The following is an 11,725-nucleotide window of genomic DNA, read 5'->3' as shown; positions in this document are numbered from 1 at the left end:
TGATCTGTACCTGAAAAAGAATAAGATCCCATAGATATTTGTTAGCTCCATGTAGACTATGGCTATCTCTACAGTATGTAACAGCTGATTTAATTAAGGGCTAATCAGAAGTACTTCAGTTGATGTAAGGTGATGTCAAAATACCTTTGGACATGATTGTGAATAGGATTGGTTAGATCTAATCTACAGTGACAACGTCAGTTTTAAAGGGTATAGACAATTATGCAACCAAGGCATTTACAGTATTATTTTGTGGCAAATTATAATTTTTTTACTCAAATATAAAATATTGTTGGTTACAATGTGTTTTATAAGGCGAATAAAAAGGTCAGCCTTGATTTTTCTTGATTTCAGCCTTTACATATACAAAAGCTGCATTTTAGATATATTTTATTGCTACCCTCATCTCAACCCTTGACGAAGTGGTGGTTTAGTCAGGTGTACTATTGCTTTATTCTACAATATATAGTTTGTGCACTTAGCAACAGAAAGCTGTGAGATTTGTTGTGTTATAAAACACGTGATAACCTATAAAAATTCTATATTCACTGTATCTTACATACCTAACTTTGAAAATATGTTTGTTACACATTTTCTTATATTTAAAAGGCTTTTGTCTGTTGTATGGCTATAAAGCCAGTCAGTTATGCAATTAACAATTTTTATTCATACTAAACTTAATGACAAGAGAAATGTAAACATAAGACTAGCTGCTGCAGCTAAAGAGAGGCCATCTTTCACAGAATTAACACAGATACTTTTACACGCCACTTTAGAGGCGTATTATATTTTTAAATAGGGAGCTCCTTACTCTTAAAACCCATATACGGGTTGGAAATGGCAGATATGGGCACTGATGTACACCATACTTGGAACACAGTAATGTGCTATGGATGATGTCAAATCTCAGGCTCATGGGCTTATGGGTTTGACTGACAGCCGTTGTGAACTTTATTTCTGTGCTCAACAAAATTGCCCCCATCCCTTCTAATAATTGGGCAACGTCTGCAAATGTTTGTTGTTTGAGTGAGAAAAATGATGTATCTTAAGAGGATTTAATGTATTTTGAAAGATGAACATTTTTAGGATTATAATAAATAACGCCTTTGTGTCATACATACAAGCAAAACAAAGTGAGTCTGTATGTGCTCCAAAATGAAAGTTTCTAGACATAAGTGTCATAAGTGCCATCATACAGTCATACCGTGTCCATGTGTTAGGATGTTTTGATGTGATGGGCTGTTATAAGATGACATGGTGTCACACCCCGGGTCCTTCTGAGCACAATGAGTCTGTTAGATGCAGCAGAACCCACCTAAATGCAGTATTCTGTGCACATTAAAATTGCGTCCGTTCCTCTAAATTCCCTTGTGTAAGCCTACCAATCTAGGACTCTATTCTATAACATATATATTCATGTTTGAAATGGAAAATGCTTTCAAATCATTTCCACCTGACCCAGATGCCGATTTATAATTCTGCGTTCCAGATATTTTCCTGGAAAAAAATAAATTATATATATATATAGATATATATATATATATATATATATATATATATATATATAGATATATATAGATATATATAGATATATATAGATATATATAGATATATATAGATATAGATAGATATAGATAGATATAGATATATAGATATATAGATATATAGATATATATATATATACATATATATATAGATATATATATATGTGTGTAAATATAGATATATATATATATGTGTAGATATAGATATAGATTAATTGATAATCACTCACATTACTCACTGTTATTGTTTTCTCCAAGAGATGTATTGAAAGTGGGAATCATAGGAGACAGATGAAGAAGAGACAGTGGTGAGGGGTGAAGACAGTATTTAAACCTGGTCTCTGCTTGGTAGACACATTTGTGCATGGAGATGGAAGTGTGAGTGGTGGACCACAGCTCCATGCTTTTAGGAAAATTCTTATATTACTGAATGTATCTAAAATATTTTTTTATTTTGTTATTAGCGCGTTAATAAACCAGGACAGCATTGGATGTGCTTTGGAAGACACGTCACCTCTCCTGAATCAGGGCTTTAATCATACACTGGCCATCATTAAATTGCAGAGAAAATTGGGGAAAAGTAGAACAAAATCTCCACAGTTGTGTCTGAGTAGGTTTTACTGGGAAATGTCTAGTTGCCCATTTCTTTGATGGTTATTGGATTGTTGCGATTATGGGATTTAAAAAATATATATACACTCACCTAAAGGATTATTAGGAACACCATACTAATACTGTGTGTGACCCCCTTTTGCCTTCAGAGACTCATCAGAACAGGCAACATTCTTCCAGTCTTCAACTGTCCAATTTTGGTGAGCTTGTGCAAATTGTAGCCTCTTTTTCCTATTTGTAGTGGAGATGAGTGGTACCCGGTGGGGTCTTCTGCTGTTGTAGCCCATCCGCCTCAAGGTTGTACGTGTTGTGGTTTCAAAAATGCTTTGCTGCATACCTCGGTTGTAACGAGTAGTTATTTCAGTCAAAGTTGCTCTTCTATCCGCTTGAATCAGTCGGCCCATTCTCCTCTGACCTCTAGCATCAACAAGGCATTTTCGCCCACAGGACTGCCGCATACTGGATGTTTTTCCCTTTTCACACCATTTTTTGTAAACCCTACAAATGGTTGTGTGTGAAAATCCCAGTAACTGAGCAGATTGTGAAATGCTCAGACCGGCCCGTCTGGCACCAACAACCATGCCACGCTCAAAATTGCTTAAATCACCTTTCTTTCCCATTCTGACATTCAGTTTCGAGTTCAGGAGATTGTCTTGACCAGGACCACACCCCTAAATGCATTGAAGCAACTGCCATGTGATTGGTTGATTAGATAATTGCATTAATGAGAAATTTAACAGGTGTTCCTAATAATCCTTTAGGTGAGTGTGTATATATATATATATATATATATATATATATATATATATAGCAATTTTCCAAAGCCAAGCAACAAAGACATACAGTTAAAGTTTCATAATTATTCTACTACCTCCCTATGACTCATCTATTCTAAAAATGTGTATGATGATGATGGAGTTGTCTACATTTATAAATGTTTTCCCAGAAAGTAAAATTAAGGTTTGTCTGTGTCACTCCTCAGCCCTCAACATTTCTTTGATTCGCTTTTCATATATGTTTGTAAATCTGTTTTGTTAGCAGTGTAATGTGACCTGAATAAGGTTGTGGTTTGATATTGGATTTATTTTAGAAAATATTTTGAATCAGAGATGTTATTGCTGTTCTGATTTTCTGTTATGTTTCTGTTTTTACTGGAACAGGAACATCGGACAGCTATAAAGGGAATATTTTGTTCTTGGCCACTTTGACTTACCGTGAATATAAAAAGTCTACTCACCCCTGTTAAAATGCCAGGTTCTTGTGATGTGAAAGAATGAGACAAAGATTAATAATGTCAGAACTTTTTCCACCTTTAATGTGATCTATAACATGAACAATTCAATTGGAAAACAAACTGAAATCTTTGAGGGGGAAACATTTTAAACTCACAATACCCTGGTTGCATAAGTGTGCACACCCTTAAACTAATACTTTGTTGAATCTCCTTTTGATTTTATTACAGCACTCAGTCTTTTTGGGTAGGAGTCTATTAGCATGGCACATTCTTTGCAAAAGCACTCCTAATCTTTCAGATTGCGAGGACATCTCCTGTGCACAGCCTTCTTCAGATCACCCCACAGATGTTTAATTCAGGTCTGGGCTCTGGCTGGGCCATTCCAAATCATTAATCATCTTCTGGTGAAGCCATGCTTTTGTGGATTTGGATGTGTGCTTAGGGTCATTGTCGTCCTGAAAGGTGAACTTCATCTTCAGCTGTCTTATGGACGCCTGAAGGTTTTGTGCCAAAATTGCCTGGTATTTGGAACTGTTCATAATTCTGACTAAGGCCCCGGTTCCAGTTGAAGTAAAACAGCCCCAAAACATGATGCTGCCACCACCATGCTTCACTGTGGGAATGGTGTTCTTTGGGTGATGTGCAGTGTTGTTTTTGCGCCAAACAAACCTTTTGGAATTATGGCCAAAAAGTTCAACCTTGGTTTCATCAGACCATAACACATTTTCCCAGGTGCTTTTGGGAGACTTGATGTTTGTTTTTGCAAACTTCAGCCAGGCTTGGATGTTTTTCTTTGTAAGAAAAGGCTTGCATCTTGCCAACCTATCCCATAGCCCATTCATATGAAGTACACAGCCAGTACTTGCCAGTACTTCCTTTAATATTGCTGTAGGCCTCTTGGAAGCCTCCCTGACCAGTTTTCTTTTAGTCTTTTCATCAATTTTGGAGGGACGTCCGGTTCTTGGCAATGTCTCGGTTGTGCCATGTTTTCTCCACTCGATGATGACTGTCTTCACTGTGGTCCATGGTATATCTAATGCTTTGGAAATGACTGAATTATTTCATGAATGAGATCCCTCTGATGCTTTGGAAGCTCTCTGCAGACCATGGCTTTTGCTCTGAGATGCAACTAAGAAAATGTCAGGGAAATCCTACTAGAACAGGTTAACTTTATTTGTGATTAATCAGAGTCACTTTAAATGAAGGCAGGTGTGTAATGACTTCTATTTAACATGAGTTTGAATGTGATTGGTTAATTCTGAACATAGCCACATCCCCATGTATAAGGGGGTGTGCACACATGCAACCAGTTTATTGTAATTATTTTTATTTATTTTTCTGGCATTTTAACTGGGGTCTGTAGACATTTTATATCCACTGTATACTTGAATGTGTATTGAATTACTTTCAACTGCTCTAAATTAAAAATATTGTCTGATTATTTGAAAATAAAAGAATGTTCATCTACGTTGAAAGCTTTTTACTTCTGTGATGTAATTACAGTTTAATGCTCTATTTCATCATGGTATTTCAGAGAGGACAAAGTAAAGTCTCTTCACAGTACAGTATGTCTTAGTGTATGCAGTTCTGAACACTTTCCTTGCATTACTGAAATTTTGTGTGGAATGTTTTTCAATTGGTAAAAGCAATGTACGGTTGTTGTAGTTCCCCCAGCTTTACAGAACTGTTCTGAAAGGTAACTGATCACATGAGATGGTTAAAGGCATCATGCTGGTATTCATTCAAATCCATATTTGTGGTTGTTTTCATTTACAAAGTATTTTCTTACTTTTGAGCGTGGTCACTGTGGTAGTAGTTCTAGGTTTGTGTACTGTACTTTCGCCAACACCAGTCTATGAGTTAAGTTGACCAATGGAAATAGTGCTGTTGAAAAACTACTGTATTTTGATTGAATTGTGCTTAGCGAAAGAAGGTGGTTCAGGCAGTTGCAAACAAATTACTTATTTTACCAATCTCGTAACAGATGAGTGGAACAGAACAAAGTATAAAATCTCAGGAGCCAGTTGTATCATGGCAAATGTAACCTCACCAACATATTCAAACTGCAAACTATGTGAAAAATAAATCCAGTTAATAGTTTAAAACACCTGAAAACTAAAATATATTACATTTGTAGAATTCATGCTCTGTTGATTTTTCCATAATATTACTTTGCTCACAGTTTTTTGTATTAATATTCTCCTTCCCTAAATGCTGATGCCTTCCTCCAGATCATTAATCTCATCCCCACTTGCCACTTAGGGCCACTTGACTCTGAAGTAAATGTACATTTGTATATGAGCAGATTTCTAGTTTACTTCATCACTACTCTCGGTTAACTGTGCTTAGAGTGCAGTGGTGCCCTCTGAACAGTCTCACTCACTTCATAATCTTCTCTTTGCTGCCAATGCAAGCAACTTAGAAACAGCAGTACATTATAGCAAGTTGTATGTCTGGAGTTACAGTGAGATTTTTGGAAATGGCTGCTTTACACTTGTAGCTCACTTCTGATTTTTTGTCTTTTGACCAATCACATCAAATCTTTATTTAGCTGATCTGTCAAAAGTCTAATTTGGGAAAATAATCTGGTGGGCTTCAAGTGTACATGCAGCCTATGTGGTCCATGTCGTCAATGCAGGCAGAAAGATCCAAGAACTAAAATGGAAATGTATTGTTGATTCCATAGCCAATGAGTTTAGCCTGCATGGTCTTGACAATATTTCATGGTTATGTCCAGACACACACAGCACCCACAGTAGTGATGGTTATGTCCAGACACACACAGCACCCACAGTAGTGATGGTTATGTCCAGACACACACAGCACCCACAGTAGTGATGGTTATGTCCAGACACCCACAGCATCCACAGTAGTGATGGTTATGTCCAGACACCCACAGCGTCCACCATGATGGTTATGTCCAGACACACACAGCGTCCACAGTGATGGTTATGTCCAGACACCCACAGCGTCCAACATGATGGTTATGTCCAGACACCCACAGTGATGGTTATGTACAGCAGAGGCTCCAGAATAGCAGTCCCCCAGCAGCACACCTTGGAGCCCAGGGAGGAGAACAGAGCCCAGGCACAGCTGCCTTGCGCAGTGCCCAATAAATAGGCATGGCTGCCTTGCCCAGTGGCCAATAAACAGGCATGGCTGCCTTGCCCAGTGGCCAATAAACAGGCATGGCTGCCTTGCCCAGTGGCCAATAAACAGACCCCAAGGCTGACAAAACCTTTCTTTGATTACAATGAACAACAGAAGTTAGAATCCAAAAATAACTCAGAAGTAACTCAATGTTCATGTTTCTTAAGACACATGGCCATATTATAAGCAAGTAAGTAATGGTTTAATCAAAAGCATAACAACATTGATTGAGATCATTATCAAACATAGCAAATTATGTAATAAATATATTAAACCTTTGCAACACATCCACATGTTTGAAATTGCATGTTTGTCACGAAAGAAAATGGTACTCTAAGCTGGGGCACTGAAAAAAGATGTGGCATTGTTGAAATGTAGACTGTATTAACAACCTAAACAACACAGCAGGTTACCTCTCCCCTCCCTACAATGCACCTCTACCTCATCTGTGTTGTGTCGGTGCATGTGTGTGTAGAAAAGATACAGAAACATAACTGCAGCGCTTGACCTCACCCTACTGGACTCAAGGTACTTCTATGCAATCATAAAGGATGTAAAACTTAACATCCCAATCCGAATCAGTTTTAAAATACTCCAGTAATTTGTATGTTGTATTGCCTTCTATGACCGTGAGGTCTAGGTCCGCTTACATTAACTCCCATAGAGACTCACTATGCAGAATTTTCCAGAGTACTATGCTAAACCCCAAATAATGCATTCGAGAAGAATTAGTCCCTAACCACTAATTATCAAAATCTGAAGTGTTAATTGTCAAACTGTTCCATAAAGTCATAATCTACAGATTAACCTACATATGCGCCTTCTGACAGGATTTAGGTCTCTGTTCACATACACCATAGAGCCCCAAAACAGACCTAACCAAATAATGAGAAAAACTAAATATGACACACTTGAAAGGAATAACGATGAGGGCCAAGGGTGAGGGGAAACGGGTTGAGATCAAGCACATTATATGCTCTTTACACTATTTATTTTTTCTGGAGCGTGGATTTTTTAACGAATCGGTTTTTGTAAATAATTTAGTTTGACATAAAAAGGTAAGCAAATCAAAAGTATGCAAATCATGAAGCTGAAATAATCGGCTTCTTTCACCAATGCGTTACGGTTCCCAGGGTTGCTGAAAGAGAACAGTCAAAAAAAGAGCCGTTGGTTCACTAACGACGCATTACGACCATAGATTACGACTCATGTTCTTTCAGACCCAAATGTAACGAATCCATCCGATGATTTCCGGTTTCGATTAGCGTCATGCTTGCAACATTTGAGATTTGGTAGCAACAATAAGACTTCCAGTCTTCGGATTATGCCTTCAAAATACAAGTCTGCGGTTAAACGCGATATTAATGCTTAGTCTTTACAGAATTGTAAAGCTATAGATAATAATAGAAATATCAACATATTAAAAAACTATTTACGAAAGAAAAATGCTGTTTAAATAGTACTTCACCAAGGATGAATAATATTCTAAGGTGGAGCTTACTGAGAAATGGAGATGGAGTAAACTTGTTGAGTTTATGAATCCTTATTGATGTAATTTTTGTGAATTTCCTGGCGCTCATTAGTTATTTATGGGCTCTTTGTACTAAATACAGCAACACTATACTTTCCACCTCCTCCCCCTTTGCAACACATTATAAAATACTGTACACAGGATACATATTGCCTCATAGAGAAAAACCTACTCTATGCACCGCAGTGAATGTAATGTAGGAAATATTCAGGACCAGATGGATTTTATATATAAATTACTCTCCTGCTTACAGCAGTTGGGTATCAAAACAATGGTCAGTGCTATGCATACTGATAGATGTGAAATGTGCAAAAACAGGATGTCACACAATGTCGTTACTTCAACTATTTATTTTCAGCTTAGACTAAATACAGACACATCAATGCTTGACATTCTCTTCACACAAGACAACTAATGAACCAATGAAATGCAGTGAATATGATGGTGTATTGCCGACAACTTTACAATAAAAAGAAACTCAGTTCTTCCATCCCATACAATTAAAATGGCAGTTGTCGGCAACAAGAAGATGAGCTCTGTAATATGTAATTCCGGTAGAAAATCTACAGGGGGGCATGTTCATGGATCTAAGAGCCCTTCTTGGTTTACATTCTGCAAACATATCAGAAATGTATTTGGGCCCTAAACCATTCAGTGATTTATAAACTAAAAGCACAACTTTAAAATCTATTCTGTAACTGACTAGAAGCCAGTGCAAAGATTTAAGAACTGGAGTGATGTCCTCTGTCCTCTTGGTCCTGGTTAACATTCAAGCAGCAGCATTCTGAATGAGCTGCAGCTGTTTTACAGTCTTTTTGTGGAGTTCATTACAGTCGTCAACCCTACTAGAGAAAAAAGCATGGATGAGCTTCTCTTAATCTCTTTGGGACACCAAGCCCTTTATTCTATATATATTTTTAAGATAGAATGCTGTTTTGGTGACCGCTTTGATATGACTGTTAAATGTGAGGTCTTAGTCTACCAGAACACCAAGATTACACACTTTGTCCCGGGTTTTTAGGGCCCGGGAATCCACCTCTTTACTAATACTAGTTATTTTATTTTTGTTACCAAACACAAACAAAAAGGCAATTTCCCAGTTAGAAGCATTGGATAAAAAAAATAAAAAATCATATATAGTTGAATGTCTTGTTCAGACATTCTACCTGCAAACATCTTAGCAAATGACTTGCTACGTCTAAATACAATTGACAGTCTAAATACAAAACAACTCAGAGTAGAACCAAGGGAGATTTCTGAAGAAAGCATTGGTGGATACCTTGTTTCAGTACAACAGAACAGAGTATGTAATATATCTAAGAAATCAAAAGGGCCCAACATTCCAACTGTTATGTTACCCATACACCAAAGACTTTGCTTATAAAAAGGGACAGTGAGGATGCACTTACCTAGAAGCTTTACTTTATCTTCCATATTTAGCAAACACACATGTACTATTTCCATTATAGTCACATTTTCAGATGAATACCCATTTATGAAACTGTATAAATATCATGACCAGCGTTGGCATGCAAACTGCACTAAGACATCAAAGTTGCTGGTGTGTTGTACTTTTGAATTACTCAAGTAATTGTTGCACACAACACATTCTGTCTTCTTGCATATGAACTTACAAGTAGTGTAGAAGTTCTCCACTTTGGTCAGAAAACTTTAATTCACATGTGCACTGACAAATGCAAGGAATCTGATTCCTCTCAAAAGAAAGACATTCCTAAGCCAACTCACAGAAAATCGTCTTCACTGGATTTTGGTACAATAAGCAATGGAAATTGGTTCAATCGATAACTGATGAGTACCTTGACCTCATTAAATGTCATTTGGAGGATCACTTTGTACTGATGTGCCCTGCATCTTTCATTAGCCAACAGCTGAAAAGGATGGATGTTCTGCCTAAGGTACCTAGAGTAGCGCACAGTTGGCGGTGTGAGAATGTAATAATACCTGTGAATTTAAATGACCATTGGATGGCCATAGCTATAGACATTAAAAAGATAGTACATGCACACAACTGTATTACTGAATGTTAAAGTCAATATGTATTTCATATCCATTGAGTTTCATTGTGGTCAATGGTATGGGCGGAGTAAAATGCCAGCAACAATTGCAAATACATAATGCTCCTTGATTTTTTTGCATATAATCACACTATACAATTGTAATGAACCTCAGGGAGACTGGAGTGCATTCAAGTGCAGAGCACAGATTTAATGAAGGCAACGGTACAAACACAGAATCAGTGTCGTAGTCAAAGAATGCAAGTAGAAGTCTAAAACCAGGTAAACCATAAAACAGGCAAAGGCACGAGGAGTAGACTAGGAAACGTCATCGAGAGGAGTCAAAAATGTAATCGACAACAGGTGTTCAGAATTCCAGTGATGGGGGGCGTGGTCTGAGCGACTGGTGAGAGAGTGAGCTGGCATCGGGTGTCACAACAGTCTCCTGAGATGGTGCGAGAGGATCGGTTGGGCCTCTGCTTTGCCGAGGTGGTTAAGAGGCGCCTGGAGGGTGGGTACCCGGAGAGTGTAGTGGTGTTCACGGATGGTTGAAAGGACCCAGGGATGGGTCGGACGGGGGCAGCTTTTGTAGTTAGGGGAACGGGTGTGAGTGTCACTAAAAGGGTTATGGATCACTTGGCGGTTTACACAGCTGAACTTTTGGCGGTGCAGTTTGCATTGAGGTGGGTGGAGGACACGAAGCCGGCTAGGGTGGTTATTTGCTCTGATTCATGTGAGGTATTGGTTAGTTTGCAGTCTTTCAAGTCCACTAGGAGACAGGACATTTTAAACAGGGTGTTGGAAGCGCAGGATAGAGAAAGAAGAGATGGGATGCAGGTCTCATTCATGTGGGTTCCGGCGCATGCTGGGGTGGCGGGAGCTGTGGTTAGGTGTCTGTTTGTGTTCCTGAGAGAAACTGGGTTGTCAGGGAGAATTTAGGTCCTCCCTGGAGCTGACCCACACTCCTTTACAGTAGGTGGCAGTAATGCACCAATAACGTTGGATGCCAACTGACATTAAACCCCACAGAAGAAGAAGAACAGTCTTCTGAACATTTCCTACAATACATTCAATGCTGTGTACAGAATAATTGTTTATGTATAGGGCAATATGTATTTCATATCCATTGAGTTACATTGTAGCCAATGGTATGGGCTGAGTAAAATGACAGCAACAATTGTAAATACACAGTGCCCCTTGATTTTCCAGCATATTTTGAATTTCCAGACTCTCCTTAACATTTCATACAAAACATTAACTGCGGCGTTAGAATAGTTTTTTCTATATAGGGCAACATGTACAGTCTATTATAATGTTTTGCATTGGGGGCTAAAGAGGGTGTGCAAAATATTATGTTGCTAGATGTAGCACAGCATTCCACATGATTAGACTAGTTTGTCTTACACTATACACTCTCCTGAACATTTCCAACATTGCTTTCTCTGTGGCACATTCAATAGTTTTTGAGCTATGAGGCAATATGTATTCCATTTTCAGTCATTTGCATTCTCTGAATTTTGACCTTGGAACGTGTTTTAATACCCACTTTTTATTGAAATTACTCTTAAATATGATCAAATGTGAATTGTTGTCAATGTTTTGAGAGCTACATTCAATTTGTCAGTTTTAAAGTAATACG

This window comes from Esox lucius, chromosome 17, assembly GCF_011004845.1.
Source record: "Esox lucius isolate fEsoLuc1 chromosome 17, fEsoLuc1.pri, whole genome shotgun sequence".
Lineage (NCBI taxonomy): Eukaryota > Metazoa > Chordata > Actinopteri > Esociformes > Esocidae > Esox > Esox lucius.
The sequence above is the reverse complement of the archived record's forward strand: the minus strand, read 5'-3'. Positions refer to the sequence as shown.